Source organism: Giraffa tippelskirchi, chromosome 2 (assembly GCF_054371585.1).
Source record: "Giraffa tippelskirchi isolate mGirTip1 chromosome 2, T2T-mGirTip1v1.2.pri, whole genome shotgun sequence".
Lineage (NCBI taxonomy): Eukaryota > Metazoa > Chordata > Mammalia > Artiodactyla > Giraffidae > Giraffa > Giraffa tippelskirchi.
Window position 1 is genome coordinate 179935521 of NC_137276.1, and position 12254 is coordinate 179947774.

Consider the following 12254-nt stretch of genomic DNA (forward strand, 5'->3'; position numbering starts at 1 on the left):
CCAAAATCTTGAAAGCAAAATGGAGTTACAGATAAATAGCCTGGAGACAAAGATTGAGAAGATGCAAGAAATGTTTATCAAGGACTTAGAAGAAATAAAAAGGAATCAATATAGAATGAATAATGAAATAAAGGAGATAAAAGACACTCTGGAGGGAACCAACAGTAGAATAACGGAGGCAGAAGATAGGATAAGTGAGGTAGAAGATAGAATGATGGAAATAAACGAAGCAGAGAGGAAAAAAGAAAAAAGAATCAAAAGAAATGAGGAAAACCTCCGGGACCTCTGGGACAATATGAAACGCCCCAACATTCGAATCATAGGAGTCCCAGAAGAAGAAGATAAAAGGAAAGGCCATGAAAAAATACTCGAGGAGATAATAGTTGAGAATTTCCCTAAATTGAGGAAAGAAATAGTCACAGAAGTCCAAGAAACCCAGAGAGTTCCAAACAGGATAAACCCAAGGCGAAACACCCCAAGACACATATTAATCAAATTAACAAAGATCAAACACAAAGAACAAATATTAAAAGCAGCAAGGGAAAAACAACAAATAACACACAAGGGGATCCCCATAAGGATAACAGCTGATCTTTCAATAGAAACCCTTCAGGCTAGAAGGGAATGGCAGGACATACTTAAAGTAATGAAAGAGAATAATCTACAACCCAGATTACTGTACCCAGCAAGGATTTCATTCAGATATGAAGGAGAATTCAAAAGCTTTACAGACAAGCAAGAGCTGAGGGAATTCAGCACCACCAAACCAGCTCTCCAGCAAATGCTAAAGGATCTTCTCTAAACAGGAAACACAGAAAGGATGTTTCAACACGAACTCAAAACAACAAAGTAAATGGCAACGGGATCATACTTATCAATAATTACCTTAAATGTAAATGGGTTGAATGCCCCAACCAAAAGACAAAGGGTTGCTGAATGGATACAAAAACAAGACCCCTATATATGCTGTCTACAAGAGACCCACCTCAAAACTAGAGACACACACAGGCTGAAAGTGAAAGGATGGAAAAACATATTCCATGCAAACGGAGACCAAAAGAAAGCAGGAGTCGCAATACTCATTTCAGATAAAATAGACTTTAAAATAAAGGATGTGAAAAGGGACAAAGAAGGGCACTACATAAAGATCAAAGGATCAATTCAAGAAGAAGACGTAACAATCATAAATATATATGCACCCAACATAGGAGCACCACAATATATAAGGCAAATACTAACAAGTATGAAAGGGGAAATTAACAATAACACAATAATAGTGGGAGACTTTAATACTCCACTCACGCATATGGATAGATCAACTAAACAGAAAATTAACAAGGAAACACAAACTTTAAATGATACAATAGACAAATTAGATTTAATTGATATTTACAGGAGTTTCCACCCCAAAACAATCAATTTTACCTTTTTCTCAAGTGCACATGGAACTTTCTCCAGGATAGATCACATCCTGGGCCATAAATCTAGCCTTGGTAAATTCAAAAAAATTGAAATCATCCCAGCCATCTTCTCTGACCACAATGCAGTAAGATTAGACCTCAATTACAGGAAAAAAACTATTAAAAGTTCCAACATATGGAGGCTAAACAACACGCTTCTGAATAACCAACAAATCACAGAAGAAATCAAAAAAGAAATAAAATTATGCATGGAAACGAATGAAAATGAAAACACAACAACCCAAAACCTATGGGACACTGTAAAAGCAATACTAAGGGGAAGGTTCATAGCAATACAGGCGTACCTCAAGAAACAAGAAAAAAATCAAATAAATCAACTAACTCTACACCTAAAGCAACTAGAGAAGGAAGAAATGAAAAACCCCAGGGTCAGTAGAAGGAAAGAAATCTTAAAAATTAGGGCAGAAATAAATGCAAAAGAAACAAAAGAGACCATAGCAAAAATCAACAAAACTAAAAGCTGGTTTTTCGAGAAGATAAACAAAATTGATAAGCCATTAGCCAGACTCATCAAGAAACAAAGGGAGAAGAATCAGATCAACAAAATTAGAAATGAAAATGGAGAGATCACAACAGACTCCACAGAAATACAAAGAATCATAAGAGACTACTACCAACAGCTATATGCCAATAAAATGGACAACTTGGAAGAAATGGACAAATTCTTAGAAAAGTATAACTTTCCAAAACTGAACCATGAAGAAATAGAAGATCTTAACAGACCCATCACAAGCACGGAAATTGAAACTGTAATCAGAAATCTTCCAGCAAACAAAAGCCCAGGACCAGACGGCTTCACAGCGGAGTTCTACCAAAAATTTAGAGAAGAGCTAACACCTATCCTACTCAAACTCTTCCAGAAAATTGCAGAAGATGGTAAACTTCCAAACTCATTCTATGAGGCCACCATCACCCTAATTCCAAAACCAGACAAAGATGTCACAAAAAAGGAAAACTACAGGCCAATATCGCTGATGAACATAGATGCAAAAATCCTTAATAAAATTCTAGCAAACAGAATCCAACATCATATTAAAAAGATCATACATCATGACCAAGTGGGCTTTATCCCAGGAATGCAAGGTTTTTTTAACATCCGCAAATCAATCAATGTAATACACCACATTAACAAATTGAAAGAAAAAAACCATATGGTTATCTCAATAGATGCAGAAAAAGCCTTTGACAAAATTCAGCATCCATTTATGATTAAAACCCTCCAGAAAGCAGGAATAGAAGGAACATATCTCAACATAATAAAAGCTATATATGACAAACCCACAGCAAACATTATCCTCAATGGTGAAAAATTGAAAGCATTTCCCCTAAAGTCAGGAACAAGGCAAGGATGCCCACTTTCACCACTACTATTCAACATAGTTTTGGAAGTTTTGGCCACAGCAATCAGAGCTGAAAAAGAAATAAAAGGAATACAGATAGGAAAAGAAGAAGTAAAACTCTCACTGTTTGCAGACGACATGATTCTCTACATAGAAAACCCTAAAGACTCTACTAGTAAATTACTAGAGTTGATCAATGAATATAGTAAAGTTGCAGGATATAAAATTAACACACAGAAATCCCTTGCATTCCTATACTCCAATAATGAGAAAACAGAAAGAGAAATTAAGGAAACAATACCATTCACCATTGCATCAAAAAGAATAAAATACTTAGGAATATATCTACCTAAAGAAACAAAAGACTTATATATAGAAAACTATAAAACACTGATGAAAGAAATCAAAGAGGACACAAACAGATGGAGAAATATACCGTGTTCATGGATTGGAAGAATTAATATAGTGAAAATGAGTATACTACCCAAAGCAATCTATAGATTCAATGCAATCCCTATCAAGCTACCAATGGTATTTTTCACAGAACTAGAACAAATCATCTCACAATTTGTATGGAAATATAAGAAACCTCGAATAGCCAAAGCAATCTTGAGGAAGAAGAATGGAACTGGAGGAATCAACCTGCCTGACTTCAGGCTGTACTACAAAGCCACAGTCATCAAGACAGTATGGTACTGGCACAAAGATAGAAATATAGATCAATGGAACAAAATAGAAAGCCCAGAGATAAACCCACGCACCTATGGACACCTTATCTTCGACAAAGGAGGCAAGAATATTCAATGGAGAAAAGACAATCTCTTTAACAAGTGGTGCTGGGAAAACTGGTCAACCACTTGTAAAAGAATGAAACTAGAACATTTCCTAACACCGTACACAAAAATAAACTCAAAATGGATTAAAGATCTAAATGTAAGACCAGAAACAATAAAACTCCTAGAGGAAAACATAGGCAAAACACTCTCCGACATAAATCACAGCAGGATCCTCCATGACCCACCTCCTAGAATATTGGGAATAAAAGCAAAAATAAACAAATGGGACCTAATTAAAATTAAAAGCTTTTGCACAACAAAGGAAACTATAAACAAGGTGAAAAGACAGCCTTCAGAATGGGAGAAAATAATAGCAAATGAAGCAACAGACAAACAATTAATATCAAAAATATACAAGCAACTTCTGCAGCTGAATTCCCGAAAAATAATCGACCCAATCAAAAAATGGGCCAAAGAACTAAACAGACATTTCTCCAAAGAAGACATACAGATGGCTAACAAACACATGAAAAGATGCTCAACATCACTCATTATTAGAGAAATGCAAATCAAAACCACAATGAGGTATCATTTCACACCAGTCAGAATGGCTGCTATCCAAAAGTCTACAAGCAATAAATGCTGGAGAGGGTGTGGAGAAAAGGGAACCCTCTTACACTGTTGGTGGGAATGCAAACTAGTACAGCCACTATGGAGAACAGTGTGGAGATTCCTTAAAAAACTGGGAATACAACTGCCATATGACCCAGCAATCCCACTGCTGGGCATATACACCGAGGAAACCAGAATTGAAAGAGACGCGTGTACCCCAATGTTCATCGCAGCACTGTTTACAATAGCCAGGACATGGAAGCAACCTAGATGTCCATCAGCAGACGAATGGATAAGGAAGCTGTGGTACATATACACAATGGAATATTACTCAGCCATTAAAAAAAATACATTTGAATCGGTTCTACTGAGATGGATGAAACTGGAGCCCATTATACAGAGTGAAGTAAGCCAGAAAGAAAAACACCAATACAGTATACTAATGCATATATATGGAATTTGAAAGATGGTAACGATAACCCTATATGCGAGACAGAATAAGAGACACAGATGCATGGAACAATTTTATGGACTCTGAGGGAGAAGGTGAGGGTGGGACGTTCTGGGAGAATAGCATTGAAACATGTATATTATCATATGTGAAACAGAACACCATTCCATGTTCGATGCATGAGACAAGGGCTCAGGGCCGGGGCAATGGGATGATCCAGAAGGATGGGATGGGGAGGGAGGTGGGTGGGGGGTCCAGGAGGGGGAACACATGTAAACCCATGGCTGATTCATGTCAATATATGGCAAAAACTATTGCAATGTTGTGAAGTGATTGGCCCCCAACTAAAATAAATAAATTTATAAAAATAAATAAATAAATAAAATAAAATAAAATATGAAAAAAAAAAAATATAGAGAGAATCAAGAAGAGAAATCTTGGCAAGAAAGGCATCTTAATATTATTGATAACTCACAGAGCATCTCACAAGTAAACTTACTCCAAGAAAAGTTTTATTATCGTTGTGGGTCTGTAACTCATTACCAATATATATTTTGTTCCCCCTCCACCCCAAAAAAGATTATATATGCCTTGCCTTGTAAGCACTGCTGATAATCTGATAAACCATAGCAATTTTAGGAGGAAGACAAATTTGCTGTATTTTATACTGTAACCCACTACCAGAGTTACTACACCGTTTAAGTTTTGTATAAACTACCTTCTTCTCATTTTTATTACTGTTTTAATTCTAGCCGTGTATTCCACATATATTTAAAGGAGAATTTCGTCTTTAACTGTATCTTTGTTTTTCACACATAACATGACTTATATGGGGCTGTTACATTCCCGAGAAAGAAAAAGAAATCATCTGCTACTTGGACTTTTGTTTAGCTTGTTAGGTGTTTAACTTGACTCTAAGGTACCAGATGTCATCCAGTTGGCCAAACAGTGCTTTCTTACCCATCTGTGTGTGCTCATCTCTCCACTTAATTCTCCAGCTGCATTGCTCTCTGCCTCCTTGTATAAATAACAGTATTGAAATATTTCCCAAGAAACATGCCACTTTTTCTTAGCTTTTACTTCCTGTCCACAAAGCACTTGGGAGTCATCTGCACTCACCTCCCAGTACCCTCTGAATCCCCTCTCACGGTACCAAAAGCATCACAGGTGCAGTATTGTCGTCCCATCTGTAAGCATAAGAGAGTTCTGAAGCTGAATAAATCAGCTGGGATTGTAGCCTACTTCTGAATTCAGCTAGGCTTCATGAAGAGCTTTAGCAAAGATGTTTACCTTTCCTGAAGAATGCACTTAGATTATTTCTGCAAACTAAGAGCAAGTCATGCTGTACCAGCATCAACAAATGATGAAAGTATCTTTCAAATCATTTTCCCAAGCCCCAAAGCCCATTGAAATATTTTAATATCATTAAAAAATATTATATGTATAAATAATCTACTAAGCTTATAAATCAACTATACCAGTTGAGCTCATCACTTTAAAATTCATTATTTATACAATATCCTTCCTATTAGTTAATATCTGCTCTACAAATGCTCAAACTGAGAAGAAAGTAACCCCTGATTCACTAGAAGAATAGGGAAGAAAAACAATAATTTATATAATAATAGTAATAACTAATGTTAATGGAATGGTTACTATGTATCAGACCATGTGGAAAGAGATTTACATCCATTACCTTTTTTTTTTTTTTTTTTGGCCACCCTGCAGAGGTTGTGAGATTTTAGTTCCCTGACCAGGGATTGAACCTTGGCCCTTGGCAATGAGAGTATGGACTCCTAACCACTGGACTACTAGAGAATTCTACTAGATGTAGATCTATTATCTTTTTAAACCTCATATGGATCCTAAGATTGGCAATATTATTACTGCCATTTAACAAAAAAGGAACCTGATAATTACTTTGCCCAAGGTCACATGGTAGATGAATAAGCCATGCAGGCAAGATTCTAAACAGAATATAAAAAAAAAACTACTTTGAATTTTTGAAATTTCATAAATTAGGGTTAAGAGAGGAAAAGCTATGGATGCTGGATTTCTCTTTCCATTTTTGTTTTGACAGCTTTTAAATGAACACAAATTAGTTGTTGTAGCCTTTTAGTTACTAAATTATGTCCAACTCTTGTGACCCTGCAGATTATAGCCTGCCAGGGCTCCTCTGTTCATGGGATTTCCCAAGCAAGAATATCAGAGTGGGTTGCCATTTCCTTCTCCAGGGGATCTTCTCAACCCAGGGATCAAACCTGAGTCTCCTGCTTGGCAGGCAGATTCCTTACTACTGAGCCAGCAGGGAAGGTCACACGAAGTAGAGAGAACACAAACATGCATTTCTGTAAGCCAAATATATCTTACCAAATGTCACTTTCCTTCATCTATCCTTTTTTTTCCTCTTTTTACCCTATTTTAAAACAGATCCAGAGACTTCCTTGGTGGTCCAGTGGCTAAGACCCCAGTCTACCAATGCAGAGGGGGCCAGGTTGGATCCTTGGTCAGGGAGTTAGATCCCACATGCCACAACTAAGACCAGTGCAGCCAAATAGATAGTACTTTAAATAAGCAAATCAATAAATAAACAGATCCTAGGTATCATATTATTTTGTATCAACATATTTTAGCATGCTGCTGCTGCTGCTGCTAAGTTGCTTCAGTCGTGTCTGACTCTGTGCGACCACATAGATGGCAGCCCACCAGGCTCCGCCGTCCCTGGGATTCTCCAGGCAAGAATAATGGAGTGGGTTGCCATTTCTTTCCCCAATGCATGAAAGTGAAAAGTGAAAGTGAAGTTGCTCAGTCGTGTCCGACTCTTCACGACCCCTTGGACTGCAGCCTACCAGGCTCCTCCGTCCATGGGATTTTCCAGGCAAGAGTACTGGAGTGGGTTGCCATTGCCTTCTCCAATTTTAGCATGCATCCCTTTAAAATGTGGCCATTTTCTTACTCAACATTCAAAAAATGAAGATCATGGCATCCAGTCCCATCACTTCATGGCAAATGGATGGGGAAACAATGGAAACAGTGACAGACTTTATTTTCGTGGGCTCCAAAATCACTGCTGATGGTGATTGCAGCCATGAAATTAAAAGACACTTACTCCTTGGAAGGAAGGTTATGACCAACCTAGATAGCATATTTAAAAGCATTACTTTGCCAACAAAGGTCCATCTAGTCAATGCTATGGTTTTTCCAGTGGTCATGTATGGATGTGAGAGTTGGCCTATAAGAAAGCTGAGCACCGAAGAACTGATGCTTTTGAACTGTGGTGTTGGAGAAGACTCTTGAGAGTCCCTTGGACTGCAAGGAGATCCAACCAATCGATCCTAAAGGAGATCAGTCCTGGGTGTTCATTGGAAGGACTGATGCTGAAGCTGAAATTCCAATACTTTGGCCACCTGATGCGAAGAACTGACTCATTTGAAAAGACCCTGATGCTGGGAAAGATTGAAGGCAGGAGGAGAAGGGGGAAACAGAGGATGAGATGGTTGAATGCCATCACCGACTCAATGGACACGAGTATGAGCAAGCTCCGGGAGTTGGTAAAGGACAGGGAGGCCTGGAGTGCTGCAGTCCATGGAGTTCCAAAGAGTTGGACATGACTGAGCAAATGAACAACAACAATTTTCTTTCTGATTTAAATGTCAAAATCAACCAAACGAAATTAAGAATATCTTTGATGTTTATTAACATCCAGGCCGGGCTTCCCAGGGCAGTGGTAAAGAATCTACCTGCCAGTGCAGGGGACACGGGTTCAATCCCTGGCTGGGAAGATTCCACATGCCGCAGAGCAAGTAAGCCTGTGAGCCACAGCTACCGAAGCCTGCACCCTCTAAGGCCTGCAAGCCATGACTAATGAGCTTGCATGCTGCAGCTACTGAAGCCCATGCACCTAGAGCCTGTACTCTACAATAAAAGAAGCCACTGCAATGAGAAGCCCATGCGCTACAACTGGAGAGTAGCCCCCACTCTCCACAACTAGGGAAAGTCCTCACATAGCCACAAAGACTCAGGGCAATCAAATAAATAAATAAAAATAGATAAATCTATTAAAAAATTCCTTCTTGCATTTAGCTTGTTAAAAAAAAGATCTGCATAAGATCCGTAAGTCTCTCTGAATCTAAAGTAGACTACTCCAACTTTCCCCTGTGTCTTTAATTTGTCAGCTAGAATATGCCATAGGATGTGTCTGTTTCATTCCCTGTGCAATCACTTAATTTGTTTCTTTCCCACACGGTTTTTGTAAATGAAAGTGTGCCCCAGAATATTGATTAGATTCAAGTTCACTGTTTGGGGCAATAATACTTAGTGTGTGGGTTAAGCACCACAATGTCTGATTGTTTCTCTCTATTTCTGTAGATAGATCAGTATATCTGTGCAGTAACTACTGAATCCCTCCATTGTAAAGATAACCATCAGCCTTTCACCTCCTTGTTTCATCCAATGATGTTGCTTGAATTATTACATTAGGAGCTGCAAAACACTGACTTTCTAATTCTATCATTCCTTCCATTTTCTCTACCTATAACTTCTGCAGAGGAGAACTTTCTGATACTTACTGGGTCTATGTCTTAACTTTGTCAGGCAATCAAATACATTCTTAACACTGTAGGAGGAAAGTACAATTCTTTTTATCTAATTGTCAAATTTAAGATAAAAGGCTGATGTTTTAGCAAGTTCTAATGCTGTCCCATGAATTGAAGGGGATGTGGTTAGTGGGGACTCTCTTTCCCTCCCATTTGTTCCATTATGAATTTATCCTTCTCTATTAATAACTATACATTGATATCATTGATTTCAGAAGTGTCTAGTGTTCCACTGTTTGCCTAGATTAATGGTTCTCAAAATGTGTTCCCTGGACCAGCATCATCAGCATTCCTTGGGAACTTATTAGAAATGCAAATACTTCAGCTTCACTCCAGACCCACTGAATCAGAAACTCCGTTGGTGAGGTCCAGAAAGATATGTTTTAACAAACACTCAGGGTGGTTTGAGAGTCAGTGGGCTAAATCATATTTAAATTAACCACTCATTAATTGTTGCTGTTATAACCTGCTTTACTTTAGAATGACAAGCTTGTTTTATATCCTTTTCTGGTGAGGCCATAATTATGTAATGGCTTTTTTGATGATGGGGAGGAGGTGTGGGGACTTTGCTGTTTTGTTATTGCCTATGATTTCAATGTGCTCATCTCAGGATTTGGCAAATATTGTTTTAGCTCTTTTTTTTTTTCTTGTATGACTTTAAACTAGAAGCAGTATTCATATGAATCATAAAAACAAGTATCCAGTTTTCATATTAGAGAATGTAATATATTTATTTCTCAAACAGACAATGATAAGGGTGAAGGAAGTTAGAGTTCATTTGTAACTGCTGCTTTGTTTAGCAGTGACTGGAAAAAAAATTGCTTCCCAGAGCAAGGTCAGTTCTTTAAAAAACATGTACATTTAAAGTCTGTTTTTTAACCAATATACTACTTGAGATCATCATCAAGTCCAACAGATACTGTGTATCAGAATCACTGAGAAAGACACTTGCTTTAAAACATTAACTACTACCATTGGAACTTTGCTGAATCTTATGGACAATTATCAAGATGCCATTAAATTAAAGGAAAGTAAGTATGGATCTTACAACTAGTAAAGCCCTAATGTTAATTTTTATTAAGGCCGAAACATTTTCCCCATGAAATAGAAGGTTGTTGAAAAGATTTTTTGGGTAAGATAGATTTTATTATGCATTTTTTGAAGTAAGAGAAAATCTTTCAAAAAGAAATGATGCAATATAAGATAAATATGGGGTATCATATTGCACTGTAAAGCAAGAAAGCTAGCAAAGATTAACTGGGCATGCCAACTTGAGCCGTTAAAGAATGGTACATTCCCCAGGGATGGAATACTTTGCACTCCAGGACTTGCTCTTTGTATTTTGTATCCCTGTGCTTACGGCAGTTCCTGGTACCTATTACCTATTTAAGAATTAAGAAAAGGAAACTAAAAATTTGATCAGAATAGTAGAAGGGCATTAAAAATAAATATACCTATATCTTCTATCCTGTTTTCCCTATGCTCATCACTACGATATCCTCCCCTAAGCTCATACAACCACCACCATCACCAACATGACTTACTAACCAAAGACCTGACTAGTCACACATACTATACATCAGTACTAACTGGAGAGCAATTTGAGCCAATGTTGGGATTCCTGTGGCCAGACACCCAAACATAGTCTCAGTAGCAATGAGAAGGACTAAACCAGGTCCTGGAAAATTTGTTTGCTCATCCATTCAGTCATTTATTCATTACTTAGCCAATATTTGTGTGCAAGGCTCTTAGACAAAGGCTGACAATACAAAGTTAAATAACACAGAGTCCTTTTAATCTAGGAAATCCTAATCTAGCAAATCGTTATACTACAGAATAAGAGTCCTGCAAGATCTGCAAAAGGCAAGGAGGGAAGAATTAAATGGGATGGAGCAATTTGCCAGATAATTAACTAGGACATTTTTATCAAGCTGGTTTTTACTTTGGACCACTAAATGGAGTCCAGAATTTTCACTTTTATTTAACAAAGAAAGATATATTATGATTCTACCCTCTATGCTGTCCTTGCAATCTTAACCAAAGCCTGATAGATACTTGATTACATACCTTTGGATTTATTATATATCAGGTGGGTCATGGCAGGAAATAACATCTATCAATGGTTGCTAAGTGCTACAATCTACTTATTTATTTATTTGGCTGCACTCGGTCTTAGTTGAAACACGTGGGATCCAGTTTCCCAAGCAGGGATTGAAACCAGGCCCCTTGCATTGAGATTGAGGAGCCTTAGCCCCTGAACTACGAGGGAAGTCCCTGTGCTTCAATCTTTAAAGTCCATAACACATCTCCCTTCTATGTTCTCTTTGGTTCAAACGTGGTGTTAATCATATAACCATTTTCCTGGTACCCATATTTAAACCTCACTTTTATAAATTATTTTAGTCCTTCAATATTCCCCAATATTTAATCTCCCAGTATTTTTATAACTAATTTCAAGCCCCCAATAAGTTCCCATGGGATTTTTACCTCATCATGCTTCACATAATCTTCCTTGTCTCTCCAGTTCCACCAACAACCACTTCATTCTGGTCTTCATGGTCCCTGTAAAAGAATCCCACACTCCTTCCTTACCGGAGTAATTTTCATAAAGCACAATTCTCACCATACCTCTCTAAGAAACACAGCTGCTCTCATCATTAAATTCCCATCAGTGCTGACCCATAAGCAGTCAGCAAATGTTTGTTAGAATTGACCCCCGGCTTCATTAATGAATTTACCGAGGTAAGCAGAAGGTATTTAATATTCACAGTATCTGCTTCACTGTAGTATCAAGAATGTTTATATCCAGTAGCTGGAGTTTCTCTCTCCTTTGGACAATTGTAAATAAATTGAAGAACTGGCATATTCTTTTTCTCTACCCACTCTTTGGTTTATAACAGGACACGACCACACTGCCTCTCTGCATTTGTATCCATTTCAAATCAGGTTACTATTTTGAAGTTTACAGACTTTTTTACATTTTTTTGAATTTCAGGTTG